The 17,455-nt window shown below is 49.5% G+C and overlaps 1 protein-coding gene across 1 annotated transcript in view; it reads left to right on the top strand.

The window, feature by feature from the left end:
* The window catches only part of CEND1 (cell cycle exit and neuronal differentiation 1), a 34,911-nt gene continuing 17,456 nt past the window's right edge, over positions 1-17,455 (top strand). The window contains exon 1 of the mRNA XM_005290608.4: positions 1-435. The gene's annotated coding sequence lies outside the window, so the exon portion shown is untranslated. The remainder of the gene's footprint in view (positions 436-17,455) is intronic.

Raw genomic sequence — 17,455 nt, 5'->3', positions numbered from 1 at the left:
CTGCTCCTCATGGCAGGCAGAAGTTCAGCGCTGTGCTGTGGGGAGAGCCCCTAGCCACAGAGCCAGTCCTGGCTGCGAGCAATCAGCTGGTCTGGGAGAGAAAAGGATTCCTGGGGCAGTGACCCGGATTCCACATTCCTGGGGGAGTAATGAGGACTCAGGAGACTGAGATGACCCACTCCTAACCTCCCCATTTGCCCCCTCTTGGCCAGTCCTCCGCATCCCTTCTTCCTCCAGCATCCTGGCCCCTCTCTTCTGATTGGTCTGCCCACTCTCCCTCCCATCTCATCTCCTCCGCTTCATGCAGACTGCAACGATGCATTGTGGGAAACTCCCAAGGTGTTTTTTTCCCTCTTCCGTCCTCCCTCCCTCCTCTCTGCAGAACATCCAGCTTCCAAGGTGTGACTTGTACAAACAACAGTCTGGGGAGAGAAGGTAGGGGCTGCTGCTTTTCTTACCTACCCTTCCATACATGCCAGACCCAAGGAGGGAGAGAGGAGCACACAGGCCTGAGTCTGTGGAAGGCAGTGTGTGTGGGAGGGAGGGGGGAAAGAGAGTGCTTGCATGCAGGTGAATATAGAGAGAGAGATCTGGATTTGCCTGTTAAAGGTGTGTGTGCTCATTTCTGCAGCTCTGTGTGAGGCAGGTCATGGGACTGCCATGCCAAATGTGTTTGGACTGCTAGTAATTGTCTCTATTGATGCATTTGTCTCTACCCACACAGGCAGGGCAGTCTGGCCAAAACAACAGCGAATGCAGAGGAGAGCTCACTTTGAATGCCTTCCATTCCAAACTGCTCTCATATGTCATGCCTTACTCCCTGAAGGTCAGATAGCAAGGGGAGACATTCACACAAGTGTGAGCGCTGCATGTGCCTAAAATCCAGATGGACAAACTGGCTCTGTCACTTGCTTATTTCCTTCGCTTGCTTGGTTTGCAGGAGGTACCACTATTGCATAATTATAGCTGAGGATGCTCCCAAGAATTTCCGCTGTGATTTCTGGGGGGGACATTTAGCATTTGTCCTAAAACCGGATTAGAAAGGGAGAGCGGCAGCAGCATGCTGGAAATACAGACCTGGTTTTAACGAGATAAAAACACAGATGGCTAGATTAGGAAATCCGTTTTTTTTTAAACTGCATCATCAGCTAAAATCTCTTCAATAGAAAAAGGGAAACGGGGCCTTTTAAAAACAAATTGCCAGCCTTTGTTTTGGATTCTAGCTGTACATTTTTTTTTGTCTTGAATGGATTATCTTGTTCATTCTCATTTGCATTCTGCATTGACGGTTTCATTTCTCAGTTTAATTAGTCATTAATCCTGCAGGCAGGATGCTAAACAAACAAATACACTTTGAAATTCCCATCGACCCAATTAGTTGCTATTGACATTTTGAAAAAAAAATCATTTGCATTCTCCCCCTCCCCCCCCCCCCATTGTGCTAGAAACAGCTATGTGTCAGAGTCTGCCAAAGTAAAGGAGATGGACTACAGATGCTAGCTACAATATAGCTTCCTTTCAGCTGTCATAGCAGGTTATAACAAATGAGGGGGACGTAGCAAGGACACAGACAAAGTTGGAATCACCTAGCCTATGGCTGCAAAGAGGCACCGATATATTGATTATTGTAGGGAAATGTCTCTCTTTAGGAATCAGATGGTAAGAATGTGTGTTTAATGTACTGTTTCTGGAGTGTTTTAGGAAAGAGGTTTTTATCTATTCAGATGCTTTTGCTTCCACTTTTTGTCTGTGTATCTTCACAATAGAAGTGTGAAAATGCCTGTAGATTTGGTCTCTTTGCTCCTAATTAAGTTGCGTGTGCATATCCATCAGAACCAGGATCACACGGAGCCCGGAGGTAGGTAGGGGACAGTTATTATCCATGAATCGATGCCATCCTGTGCAAACTTCTCCTCCTGCATGGAGGTAGCAGGGGGCAAGAGCCTGGGTCTGCCCATGGCATTTCCATCTGAAGGGGGGGGGGTTGGTGTAGGGATGGCATAAGGAGACACAGGAGGGATTGAGATGACTTGGTCACTATTCACCATCTAGAAGTTTGACCTTCATGGTTTTGACCTTCATTGTTTTCTTTTTTCCTTTCTGGGTGAGGGGCCAGGCTCCCAACACGATTAATCTTTTAACCCTGTTGCATGGCAGAGACATGCCAAGGACAATCTCAGACGCTCATAGACATGCACTTTCTTCGGGAGTCTTGTTCCTTTATTATCACACACTCCTCTGGCTGGCTGCCAGGCCACAGTTCGGCTAGCGCTCTGGCACAATGGCATCTATTCTGTTTGGTCAAGCCTCCGGCTGGGAGTCGGGAAAATCATTGCAGCCAGGAGCAGGGATATTTTATAGCCAAGTGTTGTGTGGGTTATAATTAACATAGAGTGATGAGGCAATGGAGGCTGGTCATGTGCTCTTCAGTAGATCCTTTATTGGCATTAGCACTGTGTCAGAGAGAGAGAGAGAGAGAGTGTGCAAATCTTTTGTTGCTTAGCTTGGTAAATCACAGGTGTGCATTGCCCCAGGGGATGTGTGCTCTTCTCAGCTACCAGTCCTAGCCTCAATCTGAATCCATATCCGCAGTGGATTCATTGATTTCAAATGCAGAGCGACAGATTTAGGCCTGTGTCTGTAATCCACAGAGTGTAAAATTTGGGATCTTGTTTTGTGGATTCAAAATCGCTCCTCCAATCTTTTTGTCTGCCCCAGCACAGCTAATAGGGGAATTGCTGGTGACACAGGGCATTATATAGTCCAGAACTCAATTAAGGGAGAACAGAAGGGACTAGTTATTAGGAACATTAATATGCTAAACAGAGCTGTCAGAGGCAGGTTGGTTGTTTTATTTTATTTTATTTTATTTTGCAGTGTCCGAGATTGTCCTTCCCCTTTCTCTGGTCTGTGATTCACTGTACTTGAGAGGGAGAAGAGTTTGCTGTTTTACAATCAAGAAGCAGACTTGAGGGCTAGGAAGGGCTTCATGAAGGGGGATAAAGTGTTGTCAATCCCCTGGAAATCACAATCTGCCATTCAGGGTTGAGCACACAAGAAAAATCTCATGAGATCAGTCAGAGAAGTAGCAGACAGGTGACGCTGCAAGCCTGACATGTAGATCATAATGCACAACAAAGGAACTGAATCCCATTCTTGCTGAGTTTTGCCATTGATTTCAAAGGGAGCAGGATCCCAATTTCTGGGACACCTACAAGGGCATGGGAACAATTCATATAGTGGGGGTGCTGAGAGCCATTGGACCCTGTAAACCACTTCAAGCCAGGGGGTGCGCCAGCACCCCCAGTTCCAGCACTTATGGACACTCACCATCTTGGCTGATGCACCAGAACTAGCAGGAGTGTTTACAGCTAAAGCTAAAGAGCCAGACACTGTAGCAGGGAGCTGTAACACATTCATATGCTCTGTGAACCGAATGCTGAGGGGGACACGTAACGCACACTGACTCTGGCTGGTAGGTTACAATTGCATCAGCACTGCAAACCCATTACCGAGCAGAAAATCTCGAGCGATTGCCCTCATCAGGCTCATGTACTCTACGAGAGGCTGGTTATTCCCTTCTGAAGCTGCCAAAGGAGACTACGAAGCAGGGAACATAGACACGGGTGAGCAGAGGTGAGCTTTTCCTGAGACACTCTGAGCACCTAGCTTCCCGCACTGAGGGAAACACTGAGTGGAGTCAGACGCAACATGGCATGAGGCTAAAAACAGGAAGGGGAAATCGTAGGCTATAAAGGAGGCTTTGCAATTGACATTGATCTATTAAGTCAAGGTTAAAAGAACATACATGGCCTCTAATGTGCAATAGCAAAAGAAAGCTGTTGGGGTGACTCTTCAATGGGCTTTAAGACATTGGTGGCTTCTCCATCCTCCTCTGTCAATTATACCTTCCTGCAGATTTCCCAGAAATCAAGAGCACATCCTCAGAAACATAAGCACTATTTTTCTTCAGGAGTGCAAGTCTCAGAGGCTAGCGTCATCTGGCTGGCTCTGGGGCGTGCTGGGGAAATGCCGGATGTCACCAAGAAATAAAGAGGGTATGTCTGTTAAATAGGCAGGAGCAATCACCGTGCATAATGAAGGCTGCCAGGTAATAAGGTAACAGGAAAAGCTCTGGGGGATGCGAATACTGTCAGGATGTCGAGATGGCTCGATGGTCTAAGCCTCAGGTTTACATTACCCAGGCTGTGACCAAATTCTAGCAGGGACCATCAAGTTCCTCCAGTGTCCCAGGTAAATAAATGGAGTTCCCTGAGTGTAAAGCCTTCAAGATGAGGTGGTAAAAACAGAGGTTCCATCTCTGCCTTGACAATGACGGTCTTCATAGCAGTTTTCATATCAGTCAGAGTGTGATCTGGTAAAACTTTCTTCCCTTCCTCACCCATACTGCTGCGTAGCATGGTGGTAGTCTGGACTGCTCTGTTGAAGGGATCCATTGTGTGTCAATATGCCACATTTCTGGGGTTGATATCCACGTGGTAAATATTCTTGGTCATGTGCCTTTGACTGCCTCACCTGCACTCTGCCCATTAATCCATCTCCTCCGAGATTACTTCCAACATTCCAGATCCCTGCACCATCCAAGACCGCCATAATTTTAAAACCAATCAACCTGGGCACCAGTTTCCTTCTTTCCTCCAAATTCTCAAAATATTAGTGATTCAAGGCCCAGGATGAGCAATATTCAGTCCTGGTCCAGGGGCAGGTTTAAAGTCTAATATCTCATGACTCTGAAGGTCTAGAAACCAGAGATTTATCCCATTGTATAAAGGGAGATTTCCAGCTTTCCAAGGTGCGATGAAGACATTGATTCTATTTGTGAGAGGCCCCAGGATATCCGATTTTAAAGTAATGACATTTTTAAGCATAGAAAACCTATGGGGGATTTTTACGTTCACCTTGCACATTTTATATCCACCCAAGGTGTATGGCAGCAGTGAATTGGGTCACTTCTGTAGAATTTGGAAAGTGCTTTATAATTCTGCAGGGAGAATCCTTGAAATCTAAAATATTGGGTTGGTTGAGGTTTTGTTATAGGTTTTGTTTCCTTCCTACAATGTGGAAAAAAGACAAAAAAGGAAAAGTTGAGCTGAAGCTGCTTTTTGGCATAACTAGCCACATGGCAACTATACATTTCATGTCCTTGGGAGATGTGGTGGGATTATTTACTGCTGATATGATAGGAAATAGCCAACTTGTGTTTCCCGTTCCAGTCTCCCAAATGGCAGAGTATTAAAACAGTGAAACCCTGAGTCTTCGCCTCCTCAAATTAGCAGAGCTAGACTAAGAGCTTCTTTATTGCTTCTTGCCACAAGGTTATATAACACGATGGTGGAAGTGAAATTCCATTTTTCTGTACACAAAGAGCACCTAAATATGTTAGTTGGAAGGAACTATATTTTTTGGAATTAATAAAACCACACACACACACACACAAACACCAAACCAAGAAAGGAACAAAAGTAAAATCTCCATGAGAGCACAGTGTGTGTCCCTCTTCTATACAGACTATAGCCATTCTGAAAACAAAATGGCTGCTGTCTCAATTCACAGAGACAGTGCTTGAAATTTAAAGCTGTAGTATGCATGAGAACATAAGAATAGCCATACTGGGTCAGACAACAGTCCAGTATCCTATCTTCTAACAGTGGCCAATGCCAGATGCTTTAAAGGGAATAAACAAAATGGCAATTATCAAGTGATCCATCCCCTGTCATCCAATCCCGGCATCCCAGTCAGAGGCTTAGGGTCACCCGGAGCATGGGGTTGCATCCCTGACCATCTTGGCTAATAGCCATTGATGGACCTGTCCTCCATGAATTTATCTAGTTCTTTTATGAACCCAGTTATACTTTTGGTCTTTGCAATATGCCCTGGCAATGAGTTCCACAGGTTGACTGCATGTTGTGTGAAGGAGTATTTCCTTTTCTTTATTTTAAATGTGCTGCCTATTAATTTCATTGAGTGACCCTTGGGTCTTGTTTTATGTCAGGAGGTTCTCAAATTGGGGGTTGGGATCCCTCAGGGGGTCGGGAGGTTAGTACATAGGGGGTTGTGAGTGGTCAGCTGCCGCCCCAAACTCCGCTTTTTCTCCAGCATTTATAATGGTGTTAAACACATTTTTATATATTGTTAATTTATAAGGAGGTTTGCTATGTGAAAGGGGTCACCAGTGCAAAAGTTTGAGAACCACTGTTTTATGTGAATGAGTAAATAAAACTTCCCTATTCATTTATAATAATATATGGAGATATACCCATCTCATAGAGCTGGAAAGGAGCTTGAAAGGTCAAGTCCAGTCCCCTGCCTTCACTAGCAGGACCAATTTTTTTGCCCCAGATCCCTAAATGGCCCCCTCAAGGATTGAGCTCATAACCCTGGGTTTAGCAGGCCAATGCTCAAACCACTGAGCTATCGGTCCCCCCCTGCTCCCTTCTCTACACCAGTGATGATTTTATAGACCTCTGTCATATCCCCTCTTAGGCCTGGTCTACACTAGGCGGTTATGTCGAACTTAGCAGCGTTAAATCGAATTAACTCTGCACCCGTCCACACAACAAAGCTATTTAGTTCGACATAGAAGTCTCTTAAATTCGACTTCTGTACTCCTCCCCAGCGAGGGGAGTAGCGCTAAATTCGACATGGCCATGTCGAATTAGGGTAGGTGTGGATGGAAATCGACGCTAATAGCTCCGGGAGTAGGGTTACCATATTTCAGCAAGCAAAAAAGAGGACGGGAGGAGCCCCGCCCTAGCCCCGCCCCTGCCCCTCCCACTTCCCGCCCCCCCAGAACCCCCAACCCTCCCCCCGCTCCTTGTCCCCTGACTGCCCCCTCCTGGGACCCCTGCTCCTAACTGCCCTCCAGAACCCCACCCCCTACCTAAGACTCCCTGTTCTTTGTCCCCTAACTGCCCCCTCCTAAGACCCCCCCCAACTGCCCCCCAGGACCCTACCCCCTACCTGTACCCTGACTGCCCAAAACTTTTTCCACTCCCCCCAAAAAGCCCCCCCCCTGTTTCTTGACTGCCCCCTCCAGAACCTCCCTGCCCCTTCTCCTGCCCCCTGGCCCCCTTACCCTGCTGCTCAGAACAGGGTGTTGGGCTCTGTGCGAGCCGGACACGTGGCTAAGCTCCCCAGCACAACAAAACCCGGTCCCTGGCCCTGCACAGTGCTGCCGGACCGGGCTGCAGGGGAGAGCTGCCCTTGTATCAGCACAAAGTGCTCTCGCTCCCGTTTTGCTACGCTGCATGGCAGAAACCGCTCCCAGTTGCAAAAGGGGAGGGCTGCACTTTGTGCTGATACACTTGCTCAGAATGCAGGGAGGGAGGAGGAGCTCCTCTACAGCTGCTCCTGAGTCCAGCCCGGGACTTTCCTGCAGCCCTCCCAGCCGCTCGCTCTGCTCTGCCGGGGGAGGGGGGAAATCCCGGACATTTTGAGTGCTTTACAAATTCCCCCCCGGACGCTATTTTTAGCACAAAAAGGAGGACATGTCCGGGTAAATCCGGACGAATGGTAACCCTGTCCGGGAGCTATCCCACAGTGCACCACTCTGTTGATGCTCTGGACAGCAGTCCGAGCTCGGATGCTCTGACCAGCCACACAGGAAAAGCCCTGGGAAAATTTGAATTCCTTTTCCTGTCTGGGCAGTTTGAATCTCATTTCCTGTTTGGACATCGTGGTGTGCTCAGCAGCACTGGCAACGATGCAGAGCTCTCCAGCAGAGGTGACCATGCAATCTCAGAATAGAAAGAGGGCCCCAGCATGGACTGATCGGGAAGTCTTGGATCTCATCGCTGTGTGGGGCGATGAGTCCGTGCTTTCGGAGCTGTGATCAAAAAGACGGAATGCAAAGATCTACGAGAAGATCTCAAAAGCCATGACAGAGAGAGGATACAGCCGGGATGCAACACAGTGCCGCGTGAAAATCAAGGCGCTGAGACAAGGGTACCAGAAGACCAAAGAGGCAAACGGACGCTCTGGATCCCTGCCCCAGACATGCCATTTCTACGAGGCACTGCATTCCATCCTAGGTGCGGCCGCCACCACTACCCCACCACTGACCGTGGACTCTGAGGATGGGATATTGTCAACGCCCGCTTCCTCGGAGATGGTAGTGGACGGGGAAGATGAGGAAGAGGATGAGGAGGATGAGGCAGTCGACAGCGCTTACAACGCTGATTTCCCAGACAGCCAGGATCTCTTCTTCACCCTGAGAGATCCCCTACCAACCGTCCCCAGGCATTAACCCGGACCCAGAATCAGGGGAAGGATCAGCCGGTAAGTGTTTTAAACATGTAAACATTTATTTTGAACAGAACATTAATATTAACTGTGGGTTTTTCATGATTAGATTGTCCTAGGCACTTAAAGTTTTAGTCTTTGGCAGTGCAACTGCTGCAAAAAAATCTAACAATGTCCGGTTTATCTTGATTGGTTTGCCCTAGGCGCTCTACTGTTTAGTCCTTGCCAGTGCAGCTACAGTAAAATTCGGTCTATATGTCCGGGGATAGAGCAGAAATCCTCATGGGACATCTCCATGAAGCTCTCCTGGAGGTAATTGGAAAGCCTTTGAAAGAGGTTCCTTGGGAGAGCGGCCTTGTTGTGTCCTCCGTAGTATGAAATGTTTCCGCGCCAGGCTATCATCAAGTACTCCGGTATCATTGCCTTGCACAGCATGGCGGCATACGGCCCTGGTCTTTGCAGGCTTTCACGAAGCATGCGTTCTTTGTCGCTGTCTGAAATCCTCATAAGAGTGATGTCGCTCATGGTAACCTGCTTTGAATTAGGGGAATGTTAGTGTTGGGATTGATTGCCTGTTCCTTTACAGAACTGTAACCAGCGGTTTACAGCCATGCGGTGGAGGTGGGAGAGGGGCAGCATAGAGGGATCTTTCCCGGGGACAGCCGCGAGGGGGTGGGACAGGGGCAGAGTTCATGCTTGCCGGATTGCTGGCAGCAGGAACTGGCCAACGCTAGGAGCATTGCTTTGAACGTGAAAGTAGGGCAGTGCTATTATTAAAGTTTTAAGCTGCCACAAGTCTACGGTTTACCATGTCAGCCTGCTACCCAAATTCCGCTGTCCTGTTCCGCTTGTGTGATCTGCACTGCAAGACCCCGGGCACTGAATGCGAAGGCCGAAAATTCAACCTTGTCCTGAGCACGCATGTGATAGGTGCTGTGAATGGTCTTGTTCACAGAGAGAAATTTTTTGGTGAACAAAGAAAATAGTCTATCTTTCTGAGGAATTCACTCCCTTTTTCCCATCCCAGAGCTGTGACTGTCTCCCGACCTACCCGGTCATCAGACTCCCAGAGGCTGGTGCAGATTAGGCGTAGAAAGAAAAGGACACGGGACGACATGTTCTCAGAACTTATGTGCTGCTCCCGAGCCGAGGCAACCCAGCAGACCCAGTGGAGGGAGAACATCTCGCAATACCAGCGAGCACACAGCGAACGGGAGGAGAGGTGGAGGCAGGAAGACCAGCAGGTGACTCAAACGCTGCTTGGACTAATGAGGGAGCAAACGGACACGCTCCGGCGCCTTGTGGATGTTCTGCAGGACCGGAGGCAGGAGAACAGAGCCCCGCTGCAGTCTATCTGTAACCACCGTCCCCCGCCACAAAGTCCCATACCCCCCTCACCCAAAGTACCAAGAAGGAGGGGCTGCAGAGTCCGTGAAAACTGTCACTCTACCCCTGCAGACTGCTCAAGTAGCAGAAGACTGTCATTCCCCAAAATTTGATAAGTCCTTTCCTTCCCGCCTCACCCAAGCCCCCATCCCAGTTTCATCCCCTAACTGTCTAGTTGCTAATAAAAAATACGTTTCTGTTAATTACTGTTTCCATCATGTTTTTTTAGAGGACAGTCTGTTTGAATGGGGGGAAGGGGATTGGTACAGACACGGGGGCAGGTTCAGCAGCAGGTCACACACTCAGTGCAGTCACTAGGCACCCTGGTCAGTCTGGGAGGTGGTTTTCATTTTCTGTGTGTGGGGGGGCTATGTGACTTTGTGGCGGGGGAGGGCGGTTAGAGATCTTATGCAGCGGTCCTTATCCTGGATCACAGAGCCACGCAGCAGGGGATCTGTAACCGTCCTCCCCCTGCCACAAAGTCATATAGCCCCCACACACAGAGTCCCGAACAGGAGAAGTGGCGGGCTCTGTTGAAACAATCAGTCCACCAGTGCGGACCACTCTAGAAGCAGGAGCCTGTCATTCCTCGAGTTTAGAAGCGTCCTCTGCATCACTACACTACGCCCGCTCCCCACCACAGTCTGTGTCCCAGTTTCAACACTTTACCGCGAAAACAGTAATAAAGAAAACGTTGTTCATTAACAAATTTTCAGTGATTTTATTTTTTAAGCGTGGGTTGGAAGGGGGTGAACGGGATATGAAACTGGAGAGGATAGTGAACATTCACTGGGTAAAGAAACGGGGGCAGGTTCAGCTTCTCTGTAAACAAACTAAATAGTCACAGGGTTACCCTGCTCACTCAGGAACCTAGCTTTCAAAGCCTCCCGGATGCACAGCGCGTCCCGCTGGGCTCTTCTAATCGCATGGCTGTCTGGCTGGGCGTAATCAGCAGCCAGGCGACTTGCCTCAACCTCCCACCCCGCCATAAAGGTCTCCCCCTTGCTCTCACAGAGATTGTGGAGCACACAGCAAGCTGCAATAACAATGGGGATATTGGTTTCGCTGAGATCAGAGCGAGTCAGTAAGCTTCTCCATCTCCCCTTGAGACGTCCAAAAGCACACTCCACCACCATTCTGCACTTGCTCAGACGGTAGTTGAAGAGTTCCTTCTCACTGTCCAGGGCGCCTGTATAGGGCTTCATGAGCCAGGGCATTAGCGGGTAGGCTGGGTCCCCGAGGATCACTATAGGCATCTCCACATCCCCAACAGTTATTTTGTGGTCCGGGAAGTAAATACCTTCCTGCAGCCGTCTAAACAGACCAGAGTTCCTGAAAACACAAGCGTCATGAACCTTGCCCAGCCATCCGACGTTGATGTTGGTAAAACGTCCCCTATGGTCCACCAGTGCTTGCAGCACCATTGAAAAGTAGCCCTTTCGGTTAATGTACTGGCTGGCCTGGTGGTCCGGTGCCAGGATAGGGATGTGAGTTCCATCTATAGCCCCACCACAGTTTGGGAATCCCATCGCGGCGAAGCCATCTATGATGACCTCCACGTTTCCCAGGGTCACTACCTTTGACAGCAGTACATCAACGATTGCGTTGGCTACTTGCATCACAGCAACCCCCACGGTAGATTTGCCCACGCCAAAGTGGTTCGCGACTGACTGGTAGCTGTCTGGCGTTGCAAACTTCCAGAGGGCTATGGCCACTCACTTCTGGACAGTCAGGGCTGCTCGCATCCGGGTGTCCTTGTGCTTCAGGGCAGGGGACAGCAACTCACAAAGTTCAAGGAAAGTTCCCTTCCGCATGCGAAAATTTCTCAACCATTGGGATTCATCCCAGACCTGCAGCACTATGCGGTCCCACCAGTCCGTGCTTGTTTCACGTGCCCAGAATCGCCATTCCACGGCATCAACATGACCCAGTGCCACCATGATGTCCACGGCGCGGGGTCCCGTGCTTTGTGACAGGTCTGTGCCACTCTCAGACTTCATGTCCTCACCGCGCTGCCGTAGCCTCCTTGCCCGATTTCTCAGCATCTGCCTCTGGAAAAGGTGGCTGATTAAGGTGCGAGGTGTTGACAACGGCCATAACTGCAGCGATGGTCGCAGCGGGCTCCATGCTCGCAGTGCTGTGGCATCCGCACTGTCACTCAGCAGAAAAGTGCACGAACTGATTGCCCACCGGCGCTTTCAGGGAGGGAGGGCGGGAGTGATGGTTGGATGATGACAGTTACCCAAAACCACCCTCGACACATTTTTTTCCCCAGCAGGCATTGGGGGCTCGACCCAGAATTCCAATGCGCAGCGGGGACTGCGGGAACGCTGTACACAGTGCACCGCTTCCAATGCCGACGCTTGCCCCGTTAGTGTGGACTCACACAGTCGAATTACTGTCCTTAGTGTGGATACACACGTTCGACTTTGTAATATCGATTCCACATATTCGATTTAAGTGAAATCGAACTACTCTCGTAGTGTAGACATACCCTTAGTCATCTCTTTTCCAAGCTGAACAGTCCCAGTCCTTTTAATCTCTCCTCATACGGAAGCTGTTCCAGACCCTTCATTATTTTTGTTGCCCTTCTCTGTATATTTTCCAATACCAATATATCTTTTTGATTGAACAGAACTGCATGCAGTATTCAGGGTGTGGGCATACCATGGATTTATATAGTGGCATTAGGATATTTACTGTCTTATTTATCCCTTTCCTAATGGTTCCTAATATTGTTAGCTTTTTTTGCTATACATTGAGCAGATGTTTTCAGAGACAATCTGCAGTAGCAATGTACAGCACACGTCAGTGATGAGAGCTTGTATCTGTGAATGCCCATACTATAAAAGGCCAGCTACTTACAAGCTGGACATGAACTAATGAGGGTGCTTACTGCACCTATGCTGTTCTAATGATCTTGGGTCTGCTCTCAATGGGCCTGCATTATGAAGTGGGTGGAAAAGCATCCTGAAAGTGCTGCATCACCAGACCTGGGACTGCTGACCTGCCAGACTTAAAGCAGCATGAGACTCCATAGACTTCCAGTGGATTGAAATTGAGCTGCTCAGAGATAACATGCTAGGAGTCGAGTTGGCTCAAAGGGTCTCCCCAGCTGCCAATCCATGGACTCTCAACAGTCATGTAAGCTACTCCTTGTGTCCGAGGGAAAAATTCCCCTCAGAAATGGCTGCAGAAAGGAAAGTAACGGCCCGGGCCCTTTCCCTTCCCAGGGCCCTGCCTGACTGCCAGGTATGGAAATCAGCCTGACGTGAGGGTAGGGCAAATAGCCTGCGCTGTCACTGAACATCCTCAGTGCATCAACCCAGGGTATAAAACATGCATCTGATGAAGTGGGTATTCACCCACGAAAGCTTATGCTCCAATACATCTGTTAGTCTTAAAGGTGCCACAGGACTCTCTGTTGCTTTTTACGGATCCAGACTAACACAGCTATCCCTCTGATACTTGACACCAGGGTATAAAAGCATTGGTAACTCTCTGAGGCAGAGGGAATAAGAGGCAGGGACGGAAAAGTCCTGCAGGAAGCCAGCCTAGGAACCATTAAGCTCTGGCAGGAAGTAAACATGCTCATTGTTATCACAGTTAACAACACATCTCATTGCTTCTGCACGCCCAACGAGTCACGCCTGCAAAATCTGTCCTTTCCCATCGGCAGCTCGCAGTCTGAGGTGAACAGTTAGATGGCTGACTGATAATGACATCCTTGGCGCCTTTCAGCTGTAGCTCTCAAACTGTTTTTACAAATGTGGGTACACATAATCATCATCATCATCATCATCCCCATTTTGCAGTGGGGGAAACTGAGGTATAGAGAAATGAAGTGACTTGCCCAAAGTCACCCTGAATTCATGGCAAGGCTGGGACTAGAACCCAGGTGTTCTGACTCCTATGCTGTTGCCCCACCTATTTGACCCCTAGTGACATACGAGCAAAGGTGTCTGCAGGAGGGAAGGAATAATGTCACAAGGTGAAGGGAAAAGGAGGCAGATTTTTGGAAAAACACCTGTTGCTTTGGTTTCTCATGATATGATCAATCTCTGTCTTCTCACAGAAGGGTCCTGGAGCTTTTTGATGCAGCCTTGGGTAACTAAATCTCTAGTTCCTGGCACTGTGTAAAGCTTGGTGCTATCATGGGAATGTTTGCTGGGGGCTCCATTTGCTGGGTTCACATCCCCAAGTTTTGGGATGACCTTCAGTTTTGATCAAACTGTAAAATCTCAAAGCAAAACTCAGTGGAATCCTTGAACACGCCATGGTTTCTCAGCAGTCACGTGCGCTTGCCAGATTCACATAGTTTCTCTTGGAAATCTTAACTCTGCCTCTGGTTAGTTTGAAATTGGGTCAGGTTTGCCTGAAAGGTCAGTGACCCTCTATCTCCCTTTCAGCCAGCCTGAGCGTAGTCTCCTATTTACTACAAAACCAAACCCAGGTAGTTTCAGATTTAGTTTCAAACATTTGGCCCAGGTTTACTTGCTCCCCTCACATGGCAACATGAAACAGTATCGCCCCCTGGCACAAGGGCCGGCTTTAGGCCTATTCCCCCGAATCGGGCCCCGCGCCTAAGAGGGCCCCGCGCTCCGGGTCTTCAGCGGCACTTTGGCAGCGGATCCTTCACTCACTCCAGGTCTTCGGCAGCGGGCCCCGTCGAACTATTCGAATCAGGCCCCGCACTTCCTAAAGCCAGCCCTGCCTGGCACAGCATTTTGTTCAAATCGCTTTAGAGAAATCTAGTATTTCAAGGAGGACCACATTTTGTTTGCTGTATTCCACAGCACCTTCCACAGTTATATTGATCAAATGCTCAGATGGTTTTCAGTCTTCTGCTGGCTCCTCAGAAAATACCTCTTTGGTGATAGCAGTAATTCATCATGATTGCTATTTATTGTGTGTATTACTGTAGCACTTAGGAGCCCTCTGCTTTTCTACTTCTACTATGGTATTTTCCATCTGAGGTTCTTAAATCCTTTTATACACATCAGGGTAGCCTTGCCAAACCTCAGAGAGGTAGGTAGTGGTATTCTTATCTTTCACATGGGGGAAACTGAGACAGAGAGGTTACATGATTTGCTGACAGTCACACAGAAAGTCAGTGGCAGGGATAGATTTCCCCAGTTACAGGCTCATTCCCTAACAACTAGACCATGCTTTGCTTTTTAGCTCAGGAGCAACCTATCTTCCCTTGCAAAGCTGACTCGATGTTTGCAAGAAGTTGTTCTCTTTGGGGTGCTTTTTCAAAGGGGATGAGTCCCAACCTCCCTGTTGTGGGAACAAAATCTAAATACTTTCACCTTAAATCCCCTGACTTGCACCTACAAAGCGGAGCAAGTACTTGGATTTTTGGATGCCAACTTTTTCATGTGCAAATTGCATCCTCAAAATGGAAACAGCCCATTTGAAAATGTGGCCCTTTGTGTCACAGAAGGTTAGCTTTGATTTAAATCAGGGGTCTCAAATACGCGGCCTGCAGGCTGCATGCAGCCCGCGGGGCTATTTCCTGTGGCCTGCCGAGCGCCCCGCGCCCACCCCCCGGCCTACCTCCAGGCCAGAGGTGGGCAAACTACACCGGCGGGATTGCCCCCCTCAAGCCCCGTGCCAGCTGGCATCACGTCCCTGTAGCCATGGGGGGTGAGGGGGAGAAGCCGAGGGCTCCATCCGTGTGTTGCCCTGGCTTCCAGGCACGCCCCCCTGCAGCTCCCATTGGCCGGGAACAGGGAACCGCGGCCAATGGGAGTTTCGGGGGAGGTACCTGGAGGAGCGGCAAGCAGCGTGTGGAGCCCTGCATCCCCCTCCCGCAGGGGAAGCTATTGAAATTAATTGACATTGGGTATCCGTATTCCCCTAGGCAACTGAAAAACTCAGCCTAAGTTGATATAAGAGTGAAGGACGTGTGGCGATGGCTTACTTGTTTTGAAAACCACATATTGGTAACTGAGCTATTGTGAGGAGAATAAAGCTCTGTTCTCAGTAATCAGGCTATAGCATAAGCCATAGATCTAGATGGCCCAATACTGCTGAGCACTCTCAACTCTCATTGACTTCAAACAATGAGAAATAAGCAATTTCAATGGGAGTTGTCAGTGCTCACAACCTCCATGGAGACCCTCAGGGTTAGAGCCATAGTATTATGTATCTACCTATTTCCCTGAGAGATCATCCCCTTCCCTGACACACTGCCCCAGCTGAGGGCTGGAGCCACATTGGCATGAATGAGAAGGGGTTACTGGCAGGGCATTCTCCATGGGGAGCCCTGCACTTCTATAATTTCTTCCACCCCACTTTGTCTGAAAAAGCCAAACCCAATGATCTTCAGGACGTGTCTTCTTTCCCAGGCATTTGGAAACAGGCTGTAAGGGCAACAAACCATTGTTGAGGAAGGCAGGTGAGTTGAGTGGGTAAGTGGCCTTATCCGTTGGTTGTGGGTCACGCTGAATGGCATTACCATGTTTCTGTTATGGTTGATGGTTATTCTGGGGTATTTTTATGTGATGTTGAGGGTACCTGCAGTGCGCTTTTCTAGAATGTGTCTAAATCCAGATAAATAAATCATTGTATAGCTCACACTCATGCCAGAGAATTCCCAATGCTATGAGAGCAATTTGTTTGGGGAAAGATTCTTGATTTAAGCAACCTGGGTGAAATTCTGAGGTGTGGTTCTGTGTCACAGCGTCTCTTAAGGCTACTCCACTTGCTCACAGCTGCGCCTAAAGGCACACTGTAGCTCATTGGTAGCATTAATAACAAAACAATATCAGTCACTTATACAGCACCCTTCATCCCAAATTATGGTCCTCCTGACCCCGCAGTGTGTAGCCCATGTGTGTAGCAGTCGACCCCATGTTGCACCACAGGGGATCAAGACCTTGGTAGTGCAGCCAACTGCTGCACAGGGTACTGTATAGTGTTGGAAGAAAGGGGTATTTTGGTGCCACTTAAGCCCTATTTTCAAAGCTTAAGTGGTGCATGGGTCTCTGCACAGGGGTGAATTTCACTTTTAAGTAGGGTTACCATATTTCCACAAACAAAAAAGAGGACACTGGGGGGGGGGAAGCCACGCCCTAGCCCCGCCCCGCCCCATCCACTCCCTCCCACTTCCCACCCCCTGACTGCTCCCCTCAGAACCCCAACCCCCCCTGCTTCTTGTCCCCTGACTGTCCCCTGCTGAAAAGCCCCTACCCTAACTGCCCCCCCCCCAGGACCCTACCTGTCCCCTGACTGCCCTGACCCTTATCCACTCGCATGGGTGGCAGGGTTGTAGAAATTTTGGTGGTGCCCAGAACCCCCCACCCCACCTGCCTAAGGCTCTGGGAGGGGGGTTGGGTGGGGGGAGGAGGTCTGGGGTGCAGGTCCTGGGCTGGGGATTAGGGTGCAGGAGGGGTGCAGGTTCTGGGATAGAGTTTGGGTGCTGGGTGCAGGCTCCGGGCTGGGGCAGGGGGTGGGTGTGCAGGAGGGGGTGAGGGGTGCAGGCTCTGGGATGGAGTTTGGGGGTGAGAGGCGGTGCAAAGGGAGGGGGTGCAGGCTTTAGGAGGAAGTTTGAGGGCAGGAGGGGGTGTGTGGGAAGGGGGGAGGGGGATTGGGAGGGAGTTTGGGGATAGGAGGGGATGCAGGGGTGAGGGCTGTGGGTCTGGGGATGAGGGGTTCATGATGCAGGAGGGGGCTCAGGGATGGAGCAGAGGATTAGGGTGTGTGGGGATGAAGGCTGGGGGGTTTGGGGTGTTGGAGAGGCTCAGGGCTAGGGTGGAAGGGCAGGGTAAGGGCAGCCTGTCTTCCCATTAGTGGATGGGGG

This window comes from Chrysemys picta, chromosome 4 (assembly GCF_011386835.1).
Source record: "Chrysemys picta bellii isolate R12L10 chromosome 4, ASM1138683v2, whole genome shotgun sequence".
Lineage (NCBI taxonomy): Eukaryota > Metazoa > Chordata > Testudines > Emydidae > Chrysemys > Chrysemys picta.
This window is presented reverse-complemented; position numbering and strand designations above follow the sequence as displayed.